A 20174-nucleotide genomic window follows, 5' to 3' on the forward strand; every position below is an offset into this window, starting at 1 on the left:
ATTACAACTATATATAGCACTCTGAAGGGATCAGGATACGGATATGGGATGGAACGGGGGAAAGGAATTTTGCCCAACCTCTTGGGCGGTCGGGGATTGAACTCAGACCTGTAGGAAACGAGACCGTCGCTCTACCGTCCAGCCAAAGTGGTCAAGTGTAATATTATTAAAACAACAATTTATGCATATAATAACAGCATTTCACACTAAAAATACTTGGATATATTGAAATTTGGTAGTGAATTTCAATCTAGGAATCTCCTATGACTAAACTGCACTTTTTAATTATTTTTATGTACTTACTACTTATTATTAAATTATTAAGTACTTACTATAATAATTAAATAAATTATTTGATTTAATATTTAAATTAAATGATAAAATAATAGGTAATAATAAAGCATTGTGTAGGGGGGACAGGCAGCCAGTGTATATATACATGTTAGGCTTACACCAAGATCCCACAAAGGTGCCACAAAGGTGCCAAATTAAAGACTGGGAGCTGCCGGGGCGGGCCCAAGGGCTGCTGGCGGCCCTGATGGCCAGGCTGAACTTCCGCGCCCTTATAATCACCATTGTTTAATAATCTTCACAGGGAGAAACAATTGTAAATATAGGAATAGTTTATTACAACATACACGGTAAAGAAAACAGCTCGGAAACTAAGGAAATAAAGCTTCCGAAAAAACATTAAAGTCCATTTCAAGTTTAAGTATGTTTATTGTCGGTTCGTTCATGCTAGGCTTGCAGTTACACAACTGGTCGGGGTTCGGGGTGCACAATAAACTACCATTCACCGGTTGAATAGGGGATGCTTAATGAACTATCCACCTCTGGCGGCAAAAAATCAATGTGTGTGTGTGTATGTGCAGAAATAATATTAATAAAACAATTAACAGTGTGTAGTGTACTCTATATATCCAAATATATTACTTTGAAACCCATATCATTCACTAAAAAAAATTGGGCTACTCTAATGACAAATTCGCTACTTTTAGACCGTCAGCTCGCTACTTTCAGCAATTTAGACCTGGCAACCCTGAGGTGTCGTGTTAGTCCTGGGTTCCTCGCCCACTGGGACGGTTGATATTTTTTATTGTTGCCGCCGAAGGCGGCTAGTTTATTGTGCACCCCATATTCATCCTGTGAGCGGTAGCGCAAAAGCATTACAGAGGGCACAAAAGGTATTTATCAGACCTCATCTTAGATTATTACATAAACAATTTCCTCTATCCTTCACACCTTACAGTTACAATGTCAGCTAGTTACAGAGAAAGTGCTATTTCAAGAGCTATATATTTACAGTAAGTCATCATACATTAATGGTAGGTCTTATCGCTAATACATAATAGTTTGACCAATGGGGATATTACAGATTCATAGGTGAGCTTCTGTTTATTATTAGTCCTCACAATACACTACTTGTTTCTGAATTTCATATGTCGTTCATCTACTGGCAGCGAAATGTGGATACAGTGCAAGGATTTCAGGTAATTTATCCTTGGTAACAAGATAGGTTGCCATATCATACAGTGAGCTTAGATTTATCTCTAAATGACTCAATTTTACTACAATCCAAGATATAGTGTTCGAGTGTGTGTCCCTGTCTTTGTCCACACACTTTACACTTTACTTCATCTAGATCCCTATACAAGCCGAACTGTCAGAGATACTTGTAGCCAAGTCTTATACGAGCTGTGACAACATCTGTTAGTCTACTGACTTTGTTACTGGTCCCATACATATGTTTTACTTCACACATTTCATTGTGATGAACAATGGACCTGCTAGTTCCAGTTTGTACAGTTCTACTTTCTTCAAATTCATCCAGGAGTTCTCGTCTAATGACACTTTTAAGGGACCTATTTGATAACTCAACATTCCGTTCAATACTGTCTTTATTTACTGCTGCCTTGGGCCCCTCTCCTACTGGAACGGTGTCGCCTTGCCTACCACACCACCAGCTCAACACTACCATATCCCAAGCCCCCGCCCCCACGGGTAGCGTGCAGGATATTACGTTTCTTGCTGTACTTGATGACGCTTTCACCGGTGCTGGATGATGCCGTCTTCACTGGTAGATGATGCCATCCCCACTGTTGATTCCACGACTCTGAAGTCTGGCTGTTACCCATGTGAAACACTGTATGTAGCATATATTCGTATTCATGCTCCAAATTGCTGTCTTCCGTGCAATTTTTCCCCGTTAAGCTCAAAAGTGGCGGATTCATTTGAGAATCGGTTTTGTATCGGACTCGTAAGTCTTCCTCTGAAGGCCATGGCATGCTGTGGAAAGGGAGTGGGAGTCCCTGTACTACGAATGATATACTGTATTGTATATATAGTACTGTATTGATTATGCTACACCTGTCATTCCTTGTTTTGGTAGACTGGGCAAGTTGGAGAAGATACAAAATAAAGCCATGAGAATAATCTTAGGATGCCCAAGAAATGCTATGATTGAGATAATGAGGATGGAATTGAATCTGAAGAGTATTGGGGATAGAGTTTTAGAGATAAATGTAGCATCTGCCATTAGATTAATGAGAGGTGGGGGAGTTAATGAATCAATCCTCTCAGTTGAACAGATGGGAAGTAATGAACAATGTATGTTAAAGCATAATAAGAGAGCATATATGAGTACCTTATGTTCTAATGTTATAAAGTATGATGTTATTCCAGAATGTATTGCTTTGCCTAAGAAACAATTCACATCACTATGGGAGGATTGTAACGTAGATGTAGTAATTATTCCCCTGCAAAAGAAAAAAAAATATGTATGAGATAGGAGAGTTGAGGGCAACATATGATTGTATAATTATAAAATTACCTACAGAAAACACTCTACACGTATATTGTGATGGATCAGTAGCTAGGGATGGGAAGGCAGGATGTGGAGTCTTGATCAGGGAGTACACTGACATCGGCTCTGTAGATACTGTTATTGGACGCCGCTTAACTGACAATGTCTCTTCAACGCAGGCTGAACTCCAAGGTGTATTAGCAGGATTACAAAAGGTAGTCAAATGTGGTAAAAATGCTTGTTTCTTTATAGACAGTAGAGGAGCGTTAGTCTTTAAATAGCAGACACCCAGTATACCAGAATATTGTGATAGTGTAGAGAGAATGTTAAGACATTGGAAAAAAATGGGTATAAAGTAAAAATCACGTGGATCCCATCGCATGTGGGAATACTGTTGAAAGAGGTAGTTGATGACATAGCCAAGAGAGCCTCGGAAAAAAACCTCTTGTCGATGTTGTATGTTGTTAAACTTTGAAACAAATAGACAATAATCAAGAACATCAAAGAGGACAAAGAAAAATGTAAGAGAATGTCAATGGTGGACAGAAGTAACACACTTAAGAATTATGCAATAATAAATACAAATTCGTCCTTCACTTATGATAGAGGAAAGTCTACTTGGAAGGACTCAATTTACATGAGATTAAGAGTAGGATACAAATATATCTGGCAATATGGTGTTGATGTCAGTGAAAAAGATAAGGAGTGTAAATTATGTAGTATGCCGCACGCCCACACCTTAGAACATTATGTGTGTGTCAACATATTGGTAACTACAGAAATAAGGAAATAAATAGTGAACTACATAATATTGCTTGGATGTGTGATAATGGCATGATATTAAGAATACTTAGGAGCTACAAACATTTTGCCCCAAGAGTGTAACACTTATATCCGGTGCCTACTATATTAACTTGCAATGTTAAATGTAGTTCTTGTACTGTGATTTGTGGATTTGTACTCACTGGAGTTGTGCGCCCCTTGAGGGACTTGAAGTAGAGGAGAGTAGAAATAGCCTAAGCTACTCTATCCCTTTGACATGTATTTTATTGTTTCAATAAACGTACTTGAAATAGTACACACAGAAATCACAATAGCGTGATATATCAAATTAACAAATCCAAAAGGGCCGTGACGAGGGTTCGAAACATACGCACGGGATGTTCCCAGACGCAGCTTAGTCAACTGTACCACAACTTGGTAAAAGCACTCCAGGGTGCAATTCTTTGACCATGTCGTGGCACAGCTGACTAAGGCGCATCTGGGAACATCCCGTGGGTGGGTTCGAATCGTCATCACGGCCCTTGTGGATTTGTTCATTGAAATAGTATACCACGGCTGTCTTGCGGGACATGTTGTTGTTATAGATTCAGCTACTGGGAACAAAAAGTTCCAAGTAGCACAGGCTATAGTGAGCCCGTAGTGGACTTACCTGGCACAGGAGCAGGGCTGTAACTTTTGAGTTAGTGGTTCAGTATATACTGTATTGTCTAGGGACATACCTGAATATTACAGTTACAAATTATATAACCATTCTCGTCCGAGAAGATGAGTTTTATCGTTGAATTTTGCTATTATGTTTTCAAACGTTCCGGACTCCGCCACGACTCTGCTGCCAGATGCAAAGTTCCGGAAGACTTAAAAAAACACTTAAATCACTCTTCCCGCTGGTGTCTAGTGCCGAGTGTGTAATCAATTGTCTTAATTATTAATTGTCTCTAAATAGAGTTTGATGTTACTAGTTTAGCGTAATTTACATGGTAGTCAGGATGAATGTCTTGTGAATTTACTATACTTAGTACTGTTTCCGGTTAGCATAACGTAGCTACGGTTCCTAAGACCTTCCCGGATACAGAATGTTTTACCATACAACTTACTAATTCGTACCCAGCAACACATACATATATCTATTTAACATTATTTCAATTAACCTTTAACGGTATGTGTATCTGTATTACTGTAGCTGAATTAGTGGGGGAAAATACATAATTTGCCTATGTGATAACTGCCGAGGTGGGATTTGTGGTGACGTGTGGCAAGGGGGAGGAAAGGTTATATAAGTGAGGGAGCGCTCGCCGCCCTCAGTCTTGCCTCAGCCATCAAGGGTTAAGTGTGTGTCGTCGCTCTTGAGGGACGCGTCCCATGTGAAATACTTTGTGCTTGGATTATACTCCCGTTAAGAGGTTGGTAAGTTTTCCCTCATTGAGGATTTGCCTCGCAATCTAATTAGCATACACACGCATCAAATTAATAAATGCGTTTATAGATATTCGCTAGTTCGAAAAGTGGAATAAAACGCGAGCCCTTATGATAATGGAAAAATACTTTTAACATAATTTTCGGGGATAGTGTGCCAAGAATATCGGTGGTGTCTCGGGGGAGGTTGGTGAGGGCCTAAGATGTATCTGTAAGGAAAGGGAATTAGAATCTCTAATATGGTTAATGTATCGAGGGCTTTGACCTGCCCAGGTGAAACTGTCGGATACAGCTAGTTAAGTCATAAAGTGTTCATCGTTGATTGGTATATTGTGTACTTGATGGACAGCTTTTATCGGTAAATGTCTGGTATTTGAGTAATCGTTTAGATTCCGGCGCTTAAGAACATAAGAACAAAGGTAACTGCAGAAGGCCTATTGGCCCATACGAGGCAGCTCCTATTCTATAACCACCCAATCCCACTCATATACTTGTCCAATCCGCGCTTGAAACAATCGAGGGACACCACCTCCACCACGTTACGCGGCAATTGGTTCCACAAATCAACAACCCTGTTACTGAACCAGTATTTTAGACCCAAGTCTTTCCTAAATCTAAACTTATCCAATTTATACCCATTGTTTCGTGTTCTGTCTTGTGTTGATATTTTTAATACCCTATTAATACCGAGGTCAAAAGAAAAAATCATTAAATTTATTTCATAGCGTTGATAAGTAATTTTTCCTTCTTGGTGGCCCATACCGGAGGCACTTCCTCTTCCATATCATTTTAACCCGTAATCTGCGCATTTTCCTCCCGGCGTTTATCCTTCTATCCAACTTTTTTCAACGCGTTTATTTGCCCTGATATTTAATTATGACGCCAGGGCGAGTTACCCTATTACCTCGAGCCTCGTGTACCTGGAGCAGGCGGCAGCAACCGACAATTCTCCCTGTAATTAGCGACTTATCATGGTTTCAAGCGAAGGTTAGACAATTACGTGAATGAGCTTGACGAGGTTGCAACTACCTCGCACGAAACGATAGGCTTTGCTGCAATTTCATTTTGTTCTTTAAGAACAATGACACGACGCCATTGATTAAGTTCTATTAGTCGTGGTGATAATTTTGTGGTCTGCAACGATATAGAAACCAAAGAATATGGCTGACTTTTGCTTTTTAGAGTTGGCCACACCTGGCAGCTCCTCAGACAACAGGACTCCGGCCCGAGCTGTTATTCACCAGGTGATAATTAAGAAATGTGCATGCCTGAATTTTTCTTCCCAGTGGCTGTATTACAAAGGAAATTATAACTCGGGTGCGAAGACGGTAGAAGCGTACTTGTGACGTCACGGGGGGCACAAAAACTTGGGGCTTGGCGCCTACAGTACCACCTTGGACGGTCAAGGGTGACTCACTCTAGTTTTACTCACTTACTCACTGGTGAAATGTTGTAAGCGGTTTTCTCGCATACATTCACTCTCGTTTTGTATTCCGCTGCTTGGTGATTCACAGGAGACGTATAAAAGATCTTTACCTGTCTAGACACACTCGTGATCTGTTGACTATGATAGTGGATCATTGTTGACTTTTCTTGGGTCTGGGATGGTTTTTAGATTATGCTCATCAATTTTTTTTGTCCTGTTTGGCCTTGCAGAGGTTTAACTTGACCTTTTGGGTTCAGCGGCATGAGTGCTTATGTTTATAATTGTTAGAAAACCTTTTAATTTGAAAAGAGGGTTAGTTTCTTTATTATCATTCAGTGCATGCACCCACACACGCGCGCGAGAGTTCTTCCATTCTTGTACAGCCATTAGCATGCATAGCGTTTCGGGCAAGTCCTTAATCCTAATTTTCACGTACAGCCCCAGGAAGTAGCCCGTAACAGCTATCTAACTCCCAGGTATCTATTTACTGTTAGGTGAACAGGTGAATCAGGGTGGAAGAAAGTGCCCATTTGTTTCCACATCCGCCGGGGATCGAACCCGGACCCTTAGAGCTACGAACCCCCGAGCGCTGTCTACTTAGCCGTCAGACCCCCCCCCCCCACATGCTTTCAACTAGTTTAGTATATTTTTTTAATCGTGGATAACTTGCCTATTGTGGGCGATGGCGGGAAGGTCAGTCACGTTAGGTAGAGTAGGCCTTAGGCCATATGTCAGTGTGACGCGCTATTAAGGATGGGTTTGACTTCGTGGACTCCCTCACCCTTGGGTAGGGAAGGGGGAGAACTTGATCAGCCTATCATACTTCCTGTCTTCGACAAGTCTCAGAAATGTAGGTAATTACTGCAGGAAGAACCTTGTATGCAGTGAGCTTTTTTTTTTTGTCCCCGTTGCGTTATTTTAATCATAAAATATGTTTAAAAGAGAAAATTAAGTTATTGTTTGCTCGTCTCTTAATTTAATTTAGTTTAAGCTGATAGCCTAATGAAGAGTTGGTAATGTTGACGTTTTGTGATTAATCTTACTCTTTATTTTGTTGTGGCTCGGTGTCCTCGGGGAAAATTACATTTATTTCTATTTATGGATAAATTATATTTTTTACGTTTACAATGCTAACCAGCATAAATACACTTCCTTTTGTCCTCCATGGACAGGGTTTGAGATCTGTTAAACATATAGTTCGGTTACTTATTAAACAGAGGCATTGTAGTGCTCTTAAATAGCTTTCACCCTGATGCCCCCTGTTCACCTAGCATTAAATGGGGTACATGGAAATTAGACAACTGCTTCGGGCTGTTTCCTGGGGGTGTGTAACAAAAAGGAGGCCTGGTCAAGGACCGGGCCGCGGGGACGCTAAACCCCGAAATCATCTCAAGATTATGTCAAGATAGCCTTTAAATGTTTCCATCTTTTAATGTGGCACTGAAGCCGTTAATGTAGCCTATTACGCCGATAAAGTGTTAGAAATATTTAGAACAATAACGCTTTTCACCAGTGGAAAAGATATTGGTAGATTTTAGATACAGTATGAATCTATGGTGAAAAGATAGTGCAAAATCCCCCCTATATGGTGCAAAGTATACATGACATCCTTTGATCAAAACTTTGGTGAGAAATATTAAACTATAGAGGTGTCATTACGTGTCAAATGTCAGTGGCATGAATTCCATGGTATTCACAAAACATGGCAAGACAAATATTAGGTTTCGTGGAAGATAGAAAAAAATCACACAAGGCGCGTGAACAGTATAGCACAAACTGCGGAAATATCACATCAAGGCCACTCGAGTAGGTATAGGAAGTGGCTTCACGTTTGCTAGGCTGTAGCAAATTACGTCCGCGTAACCTTCCTAGAGCCTCTAGTATCTACATGCGGTGTCTCGGGTAAGCCTTCCTCCTCCTCCTGCTGACCGCAAGTGCTACCTAGACACCTTGGACCGTTGAACTGGAATTATAAGGTGGCGCGAGCCTCCAGGATACAGACAAGAGTGAAAGCGAGGGCAGATTGAGGTGCTGACAGCACTAGAAACTACTATTCATAGGATTTAAACGGAATATTTATACTGTATTCAGAAATGCTAAAGTATTTACATGTATAATTGTTTACGATGTGAACTTACTGCACTTTGATTTTCATTAGTTCAGTATAGCCTAACAGAAAGCATAGAAATCGAACGAGATGTATGTTGACAAAAACATTTAACTAATGTAATTGAGGACATTACATTCAAGGTCAAGGTAACTTCAAGGAGGACCCCCCACGACTTGGGCCCCCCCCCTTTTTATATAATTGTGGGGGAGGGGGCTGGGTATATATTTTAATCCATTTATTGTACAACCCATACACATTAGGCGGCAGTGGAAAAAGATTAGAGGCACATAATGGGTTCAGAAACTGGACACCAAAATTCGTTTAAGTCTTGAGAAGTTAGTTACACATTTTAACTAGGTTTATCGGGACTGGCAGGCGATAGGTTGGTGGAAGGGGACACGGGAAGGGCGTACAGTGCTTGGGACTAGGCCTATTTATTTTTTTAAGGGGTGGATAGTATAGTAGACCCGACTCCTGTTGCTAGGCTTAGATCTTTTCTGTCCAATAGCTCATGTTAAGCTATACCCAGTTACAACCCTCATCACGGCCCTTGTGGATTGGTTCATTTGTTTATATCTTCTTCTTGAGGTTATCTTGAGATGATTTCGGGGCTTTTAGTGTCCCCGCGGCCCGGTCCTCGACCAGGCCTCCACCCCCAGGAAGCAGCCTGTGACAACTGACTAATACCCAGGTACCTATTTTACTGCTAGGTAACAGGGGCATAGGGTGAAAAGAAACTCTGCCCATTGTTTCTCGTCGGCGCCTGGGATCGAACCCGGGACCACAGGATCACAGGATCACAAGTCCAGTGTGCCGTCCGCTCGGGCTAGTGTCCCTATTGGAGATGCTAGTGTCCCTATTGGTGGTGTTAGCATGTGCACTAAAGGCTATACAGTAGTTGGTCTTCGCCTACTTTTGTGAGGAGGCAATGTGAGAGAAATAAAAGGCAGATGGCGATGAAGTACGGAAGAGATCGGTGGTGGTTCTCAGTGATGACTAAGACGGCGGTAGAGTCATAGTATAGCAAGACTAAAGATAACCTCAAGGTATATCCTGGGGAGTGATGAGGTGATGACGTATGCGGCAGCAATTTTATAGTGTGGATAGGGCAGGCAGTGGGGCTACTATAGTGGTAGTTGGGGGTGAAGGCCTCGCACCAATATTTCCTGGATAGGTCCAAAGCGTGCTTCTTAATTCGTTTCCGGTTAAAGTCTTGCTGCCCTCCGGAAGATGCTGAACGTTTAGAGTTGCGGCAAGTAGGCGTTTGGCACCTCCCAACCACGTCACATAGGCAACACACATATATTCTTTCAAACGTTAAACGCCGGCATTAGTATTTTTAACAAAAGTCTTTGTTCTTGGCAAAACGGCCCGAGGGAATTCTATATCCTGCCGACGGTGTCCTTGGCAGTTCCACACACACATGGAACAGACACGTACATTCCACGCACATACAACACCTAGCTAGGCTACTTCTGGAGGGACGACAATATTCTTATTTTTTTCTCCATTTATCTTGTACTTAAGGTTCTTCATATCCTTCGGTTATTCTTTGTTTTCCTATTTTGATAATTTCATGTTTTATTTTGACCAGTTTAGTTTTCCTTTTGTTTTTCTTTCGCCTTTATCTTTTCGACATCCATACTTTTGTATTCTCCTTCCGTTTTAGTTTTTGTACATGAAAGTAAGGATCAGAAAGTTCATAATTTTAGATTAATACTAGAGTAGGGGGGGGGGTGCAACCATGGAATACCATGAACAAATTACCATAAAATTTATTATTTTTAAGAGGACCCTATTTACATCGCTCTTACTGTTCACCTAGCAGTAAGTTGGTACCCTTTTGGGGTTACATTCTGTGGGGGGAGGTGGACCTCGATACAAGCTTAGCGTGTATAAACACACTGGCTCCCTGTCCCCCGACGCAATGAATTATAATTGGTATTTAAATATCTAGTATTATCGCTTATAGAATTAAATGCTAGTGCTCTATCGACTCTTTATTTCAAACAGTTATACATTTTTTAAAATCTTTATTAATATCGCAGATCCTTTTCACAATTGGACTTGTCAATTTTATGTAGGTATGACAAAGCCTCGGTCTGAGACACGGGAGACATCTCCGTCACTACGGGCTCACCATAGCTCGTGCTACTTGGAACTTTTTGTTCCAGGTAGCAAATAAAGGGTGGTGACCCTTTTGAGCCATTACCAGTATCAAGAGCTGATACTGGAGATCTGTGGAGGTGCGACTGCACCCTGCGTGACCGGAGATGTCTCCCGTGCGGTTGTGCATGAGTATTTAGTTCTTTATATCACAACGTGCATGAGAATGGCGTTCATATCGTGCAGCTTGGATATTATTGGCCTTGTATATGGCCAAATACAAATGATGTTTAATAGAACATTTCCGCCTTGTATAATCTAAAGAATGTTATATTTTAGGTTAGTGTTCTGTTTTGTAAGTTTTCTAGTTTTAACAAAATGTTAACATGACTACTCTACTACACTGTTAATGTAGTAAAGGTATGAGAATCTTAGGAGCAGGATGGGAATTACGTTTGTGATTTTGATTTCATTGTGTACTGCTATAGGTCACTTCATTTATAGTTTTCGGCGTAATTTGGTTGTTCAATTTGTGAAGAACGTTTTACTTATATTTAAGATAATATAAGAAAGGCCATAAAGAGAATACGGGATATTTTAGCTAATATGCGGCAGTTTATCTCTAAATCGTGTTTGTCTAATGTAGATTATGCTAAATATTTTAAAATAAATTTCCATTAACGTACTGGTAACTTCTCCCACACTGTAACTATCCTTTTTGCTCACCAATGTTTACACATTTACCTGCTAAGTACAAGTTTTTGCAATGTGCATTTATTATTTTGCATTCTCGATTACTGTTCGTAAGGAAAGCTCTTAAGGATCGGCATTAGGCTAGACGACTCTTAAATTATTGATGTTTCAAGTGAAGTTATTTACACCATAACTCGTGGTAACCAGAATTACATTACATAGCTTAATTCACGTAAAACACACGTGCAATAACTTGCATTATGTAGTTAGGGATAACGGAATACATAGTGTTCCTATGTAATAACTCGCATTGTAATATCTTGACCGCGCACCCTGCTACTACCACTGAGCTAACGTCAGTGTCACTCTGCACTAACATCTAACCCGTTAGATAAAATTCTGGATATCTCGCCTGGTTCATTTCGTACATTTTATACCTTGTTAATGATTTAATTTTCCCTAGTCTGTAACAGACGTCTTGATTGGGTTTTCCTGTTGGGCTTTCCCGTCTTGTGAATCTATTTCAGGATATAGATTTAGAAGATTAGATATTAATTAGGTATTAGTGGCATTAGAAAATTTATTGTTGGTAAAAATTTTTTATCTACAAAACAAGATTACCGATAGAAAGCAGAGTAGAGGTCCTCATTGTTTTAGAATTAGCTACTCTGAACGAAATGTCCATGTAGCACGGGCTATGGTGAGCCCGTAATCCTCAGAAATAGGTCTACTAAATAACGGGTTAAGACGAGGAAGTGTTTGAAGCGCTCTGCCTTAACTATGATCCCAGAGGCAGGGCGGGTCAGGGGAAAGGGTGGTGGCTGTGAATGAATGCCAAGGTGGCGTGGTGTGTAGGTCACTGGTGCTGGGGGCCACGGTTACCCCCATGGTAAGGGGGCCGTCTCCTTGGTTTGATCTTCGTTACACACACACTACCTACCTACATGTTTTTGTTTCAATGAGCAGAAGGGCTTGGTAAGGATAGGGGGGTGGGGGAGAGGAATGAGGTATAAGAATAGGAAATTCAGCAAATAGTGTGCGAGAGGGAGAGAGATTAGGGGCGTGGGTTAGATTCCGTTGTACAACTACCATTTATTTGTTTGGTCACGTTCTTGTGATTTCCATAGTGTATCGATGGGCGGGAAGAGGGATGTGAAGAGCCTGCAAGATTTTAATGTCTCTTATTCCTTGCTCCGATGCTGTGGGTCTCCACAATTGTTTTAGTTAGTTTAGTTTTTATTATGCACCCCATACCCATCTTGTGGGCGGTAGTGGAAAGGGTTACAGAGGCACATAATGGGCTCAGGGACTGAACCCCACAATTCATTTAGCTAAGCAACTTACAATCTTGATGAGCTAGTTACAAAATTCAAGTACAAGTCCACAGTTATTTCTTAGTCTTTGAGCATGCTGGGATCGCTTTACACGTACATTAATGCTCAGTGCGGTCCCAGCATGCTCAGAGTATGGATGAAATAACTGTTACGTCTCTAAAAGAGTGTAGGTGTTGGATGCTGTAATAACCATCCAGAACCTTTAACACCATCGATGGTTGAATGGTCAGGTTACTGGGCTTGTAACACGGAGTTCGAATCCTTTGAGGGGTCATTAGTGGTTTACCGTTGTAGAATTAGCTTCAATGTAACACACGCGCCTGTACGTGTGTCCCAAACTTCATTCTCTCCATGTTAAGTGACTCGTCTCGTTTCACCAGAGCCAGTGACCGTAAGGCAAGAGGTGTTGAGCATAACTATACCACCAGTCTCCGTGGTGTAGTGGTAAGACACTCTCCTGGCGTTCCGCGAGCGCTTTGTCATGGGTTCGTATCCTGGCCGGGGAGGAATCATTAACTGTAGCCTCTGTTTAACTCGACAGTAAAATGTGTACTTGGTTGTAAAAACGTTTCTTCGCGGCGGGGATCGTATTCCAGGGACCTGCCCGAACACATAATGTTTCTCATATTTTTTGTTTTTCTTTTCTCCCGGCGGCGGCGTCTCTCCAATAGCGTGACAAGAGCTGTTGCTCGACTCAGAGCCCACCACTTACAATGACAGTTCCCATGCGTGTTGGTACTGGGCGAAACCTCCCTCATCCCCCCCCCCCCTCCATCCCCTCACTGATCCACAAGTCTGTAACTCACGGGTACCAATATATGCTGGGTGAAGAGAGGCATCAGGTGTAATAAACTCTGGTCGAATTGGTTGTGAAGTGACGACCCCAGCTAATGCGCTACAGGTCACCATTGGCATGCCCTCAAGACCTGAGATGGTAGACTAGTAGTATGTGTATTAGTCCACAACCTTCCCTCCCCCTTGACCACGTACTTCAGCTGGCTCCTTACTTTGTACACGAGTCCAAGTTAATCCTTATGTGAGAGACTGAGTTAAAAAATACCAGATTACCACAGAATCCTTTTTGTCTTTTAAGAGTTCTTGTTCGAGCAAATTTATCTGAAAGGCAAATAAAGGAAACGGATAAAGAAATAATAATTTAGCTGTGGGTTAACCTCGTGAGGAAGTTGACAGTAGCAACCTTTGTCAGAATTGAAACCTTCAACGCATGCGCAACTTACTGACCTCTTGACCTAGCTTATTTAACTCTCGCTTCTTGGCTCACTAAGGGCTCTCTCTTCGCCACTTTCTGGTTCTGTCCCGCCCACCAGCGGCTCTGAGTCACCTTAGGAACACCGGTACAAATTTAGGTAACTGATTGCAGCCTACGAACGTGAGGCAGGCGGAGGAAATGACATCATTTTATACGCTAATATTCAGTAAGAATCTGGTTCACATTTAGCAAGACACTATGAGACTTAACCTGAATTGTGGAACACAACAAAAGTATTGGACCAGTTACAACAATGGAGTATTGCAGCAGCAATTTTTAATGCTAATAGAGCTGTCTGACGACTATTAGTTATAACAAAAAATAAATAAAGCGGTCGTTGACTCAGACGTGCGGATTTAAACGTGTGCAATTGTGACATGTCCAATCTGAAGATTTTATAGAACACAAAGCGACAAATAATTTTAAATTACTGTTAGTCTAGCGCACATTGGAAAAAAATCTAAAAAAAATCGTGAAACAATCGATAAATATTGAAGCCTATTACGGAATCGAACCCGCACCTCTGACCGCGTCAGGCACAAGCTCTACCTTGATGCGATCAAAGAGAAGGGGAGGGGGAGTTCAGTTCCGTCATACAGCCTCAATATTTTTGGTTTTATCACGTTATGATTTTCATTGTGCATTGACGAGGGTGGGAAATGGAGAGCATCAAGTCTCGACACCTGAGCGTGGGGCAGGTAACTCGTACACGTAGATTGTGGTAGTGGATGGCGAATTGCGAATTCTATGCAAGTGTGATAATACTTCTAGTCGAGGTATTTTAGCTCTTCATAGTCCAGTCGATAGTATTTGCCTGATGTGATAAGGGGCGCTGGTTTGAATCCTATGAATAGCCTCAATATTGATCAATTAGCCTAATGTTTGGATTGTTCTGGCCATAGAATACGCTAACGTAATGTTAAGATTGATTCTTAAAAAAAAAAAAATACGCAAGTAAATTACCGGGAATAAGTGAACAGATTTGTATAATTTGGGTAAATATCTTGCTTGTATTGTAATCAATTCAAGAAAGTCATTGCTTGCATTTAATAAGCAATATAGTCAACAAATATATAGTATATAGTTATGTAGCCAACAGTTAAAGGAAAATCTCTATTTTCCATTTATCGCTACATTTGTCACTTAAGCTCGACCTCAACTACTAGATTTTATCACTATGACATCACGTACTTGAAAGGGTTGGACTTGCCACTCGTCACGAAGATACTCAACCCAGCTCTTCACAACACGATAGTAGTTGAAGTTGACGTTAGCTCGAATTAACAGAAGTTGACATAGCTCGAATGCGACTTAACTGCAAATGGTAATAGCATTCTGGCAGTTTACTTGTATAGGGAACTGCCAGAGGTTGTGTGTGCACAAGGACAGGGGTACACATACGCCAGAGCATTACCTCTTAGTCTGAAAAAATTAAGCCGTTTTGAGATAAATATAAACTCGTGCAAACCCTCTTGTCAAGCGATAAAATATCTGAAATCCTTGCTCTGTATCCATGTTTCGCTTCTGGTAGATAAATGGCATATGAAATGAGGAAAGTGTAGTGTGCAGACCTAATAATAATCGGCAGCTTTTCTATTACCCTGCAATATCTCCATAGCTAAAAGTTACGTATTACCGAAAAGGCCAAACCATTAATGCATAATGAATAATTGTAAATACATGGCTATTGAAATGGGGAAAAATGTATAACCGTCATTATGGTGCCAGGATAGATGTAACTGTTAATGTATTAATCTCCGTTGAGGTATGATAAAGACCTTTTGTGCACTCTGTAATTTTGTTTGCACTACTGCACGAAGGATGAGATCGGGCTGAACGATGAACCAGCGGTCTCAGGTGACAACAATAATAAACACTGGTACTGAACCCGACTTGTTCGCCTGAAAGTGACTCTGGTGTACACTCACTCTCACTTATTCATGAAAGTGACTGGCGTACACTTGGTAAAGTCATGGTAATGCATTTTGGGTTGAAGCCAGATGTTTATACCTGGCGGCAGCACCGATTGTGGTCAGGAACCAAGGAGGTCGTACAAGGGGTGGGGGGGGGGGGGGAGGGTTGAAGAGGGAGAGAGGGGGGGGGGTATTTAAACACTTTCACTTACCCCCTCCCCCCACCCCACCCCACCACCTTCTTCCACCCGCCATTTATCACATTTCTTCAACTTGTTACAGTTCTGTTCTTCCTTGCCCTCTTTGTGTCTTATTGTTTGATAAGCCCTCACCGTCTTTGTTGCTCAGACACCCCCACTCGTTGTCCTTCCTCTCACTCCACTCCTTCCCCCCTCATACCCCCCACTCACTACCCTCCCTTCCTCATCTTTACTCACACTTGCTCCCCTTCCTCGCTAGACGTATTCCCTTACCCTAATCAGTGTTTGACCTGATTATCTTCCACTCGACTATTAATTATAAACATGGAACGCAGAGTGTTTTGATTATTGTTGCAAAAAAAAAAAAACTCAATGCATTATTATTGTTGACCCATTTTTACAACTTCATTATATTTAACGTTTTTCCTTAGTACCCCAAATTATTCCTTTAGGCACAGTAATCGTTGGGTTGCAAATATATTGTTATATATATTATTTATAAGCAAAGGTTACCAGAGCGTAAACCAGGAGGTTTGATGCCTTGTAGTGCTGGAACCTGAGCTGGTCTCTAATGGAACAATCAGTTGGCCTCCTATGTATATGTATAATGTATGTGCAAGACGCAATTTGTCGTTATGAAACCTCTTAATAAGGTTTTATAATGAGTGAGGAATACCTACAGAATAGGCAGATTTAAATCCAAACTAGACTACTCCCTACACATTGTAAGCCTACGGTCACCACAAACTGCCAGAGATTACCCCGATGGAAAATAGTCTTAACCCAAACAAGCTTGACACATAAACATGCCGGAAACAAAATAGCTGCGTCACGGAGAGCAAGATATAGTTGACCTTAGCGGGGGTACCTTCTTTTTTCTACTTTCTACCGAGTTGCTTGCTATTCGTGAGTTTTATTGTACGCTTTCGTTGGTCGCTTTCTTCGTGAATCACATTTTGCGTGCGTTCGTGTACAGAGAGAGTCAATGGCGTGCTTTGTTTATAAATCTTGGGCTATCCAGGACCATAAAACTCGACAGGATCTATATTACGTCAAGAACGCGTCAGGATCCATATTACGTCACCGGTGACGAGGGGCTAAGGTACAAGACTGCAGGCCCTGCGCTCTACAGGATCTTGCGACGGATATGACAGTCGACTTGGAGACTAGGCTGTACAAGCGTGTGAACCATACTATGGCGTCATATAGTTACTGCGCTAGGCTTGAGGAGTAACTAGTCTGTTATCTCGAATGCTACTCTAGAATATTATCATCTTTATTGACATATAAATTACAATTTTGCCTAATCTGAGGAATTCAGTTAAGTCTTTAAGATTAGAGTGAGGGTAATGCTGGTATTCACTGTCAGACAGGACAGGGTCATTCACAAGGCTGTAGGTCTAAACTGTAGGCTGAAGCACGTATGTATCATGGTTACAATCAACTACATTAGACTGTGCACACGTTTCAATGTACGAATATGTAAATACAACTTTCTGTTGTGCACTGCCACCCAAGGGCAGGGATAAGAATCGTAAGAAATAAGTTCATAAGAAATGCAGCTTAAAAATAATATAAATCTAATTGTTCTTCATTCTTTAAAATGGTCAAGCAATTTTGGATCAATTGGCGAGTCAAACACTTAAGAGGCTGAATCTAAAATAGTTTATTTTTGTACAAAAGTACAAAAAAAAAATAAAAATTCGTACTAGTCTAAATTTAGGTTAGGGTTTTTTCCCCTTGATATTTGCAATTGAAGTATTTTTTAAATTTTCAGTTTAAATTTCACAAGTTTCCTAAGGCAAATGCATACTAACTTGCATTAGCAATTGCGAGCATAGCCCCTTGGCTATGTAGGTGACTGGGAGGTTCTTGGCTATGCCCGAACAATTTGTTTGATTTAGACTTGCTGTTGGTTATCTCATGGTAGCGATAGTTGTTTTAGGCTAGTGTGCATAACTTAACTGCCTTGTTTAATCTACCCTGTAGGCTATGGGTTTGAATTGCTAAGGAAACGGTGGGAAGTTCTCCAAAGGTTGCCATGCATTTTACTGTTTCTATAGGCTAGTCCACTCAAGGAACAGGTGCTAAAAAAAACTAAAGTGGTTAAATAACAGTATCAAGGGTGCATTTTGTTCTTTAATCACCGTGGCTTTGTGGCTGACAGGCGGCGGTCTGGGCGGAGCTTTTTTGTGGCATGAAGTGCAACACAACAAAGGTCTGTAATATTGTGTGTTCATTTGCATAACTATCCAAACCCAAACAAAGGTAAATTAGCGGACGCGTGCCGCTGAAGCAAACATGGCGGACCCACACCAGACTTCCGCCTGTGTAACCAGTCATACTGTTTACCCCACGTGTAAGGACGACAAGTCGTCGTTCCCTACGTCCGATCCCTTGACGTAATTCGCAAGCGACTTCCTCATCCCGTGGTATTAACGAGGACGCACAACGGATCGCGACGGTAATGGAGCTTATTGCAAGTCACTTATCTACACAGCTCCTTTTTTTCCCCCACCAGAATTAGTACCGGATATATTGTGTATCTGGTGAAATAGCCTCAAAACGGATTACAATTAAATTTGGTTGGAGTATAAAGTTAAAAGATTGTGCCAGTAAGCACCCAGCTTTGCGGAGAGGGTGTGGAAGGGTTCTGTTCCTCGCCCTTCATACACACGCAGACTCTAAGTTGTTTTTTTTTTGTTGCCAGAGTTTACTTCCTGCTTCCTGTTCCAACATCTGCAGTTGGAAGTGGTCTCGTGGACTGTAGCGCAGTGGTTTGCACAGTTGGCTCACAATTGATTGGTCCAGTGTTCTGCGACGTTCTATGTTTGTACACTGATGCATATGTAATTGTTTGAGGCTAGTTGTGCTAGCGATTTGTCGGCTGCAGGTGAGGACATCCCTTGCTTTGTATGTACATATTTTATTATCGTGTTTTAAATACAGTAAAAAAAATATCCTAGGTAGGGTAATATTAGGGTAATAAAATAGTGATAGATTTTCACAAGTTTCATTGCACCAGACACCAAATGCAGTTGTAATTTACCACCTTTAGTGACTTTACCACCTTTTATAATTTTATAGTAGGCCTGTTATCATTGTCATAGTAGTTTGAAAGTTCCTTGACTTAAAATATTTTAACAAATGGTAGCATACAGTTTAGTTGTTGCCTTCCTTCTCGTATTACAAAATCTGAATACGAAACTTTGTTTCTCTCGCGCGCAACAGTCGCATTTTGTACGTTAAGCCCACAGTCGCTGTAGGTTATCTTGTTTGTTTTGGGAATAACAGATTGATACTGAATAAAATTAAGTGTGTTTGTGGGTGGGGGGAGTAATAGGCTAGAACACACAATGGGACAGTAATAGATTGTTTGGCCTCCTTGACTCTTTTCAAGGCGAAGAATTGCAACCTATTTTCATTATCTTTAAGGTGGTGACTGGGGGAGGAGGGTGGTGTACAGTAGTGGTGACTGGGGGAGGATGTACACTGTGGGTGTGGGAAGATATATACAGTGGACGTGACTGGTGTCGGCTGACGTACAGTGTGGGAGCTCTTAGAGACAGGAAGGTCACCCCCTCCCCCATGACAGCTGTGGTGGCGTTAGAGATAACTGCACAGGACGTTCCACCACGTCAAACACAAACGTATAGTTCTTTCCTGAACCCCTTACTTCCTCCCCCTCCCTCCGCGACCACAGCGGGAAGTTCAGTTGAACCCTTATCCCACTGCAAATATTCTCACAACATTCAGGCTACCATTATTTTGGCACCAGAGGATTGTCGCTATTTTAATCTCGTGATTGTCAAGATTTTTGTTTATGGGTGCCATTGACTCCTTTGAGTTGTATCACGTCTTCGTGTGCTATCGCTGTTATTGTGATTATATTATCTGTATTTTAAGATGTTATCAATTTGATTTTCTCAAGGATGACATACATGTTTGTAAGCTACCCTCGTCAGCTTTTTGGCGGCCACAGCTCAGCCCGCAACCTCATTATCGTCAGACAAAGTCCATTCCATCCAGCGGTCGAACCCACAGACGCATTCATAAATTTTAACATGCTGTTCATTCAAAACGGGAATTTTCTCAAATGCAAATTATTATAATAGCATATTGT

This window comes from Procambarus clarkii, chromosome 33 (assembly GCF_040958095.1).
Source record: "Procambarus clarkii isolate CNS0578487 chromosome 33, FALCON_Pclarkii_2.0, whole genome shotgun sequence".
Lineage (NCBI taxonomy): Eukaryota > Metazoa > Arthropoda > Malacostraca > Decapoda > Cambaridae > Procambarus > Procambarus clarkii.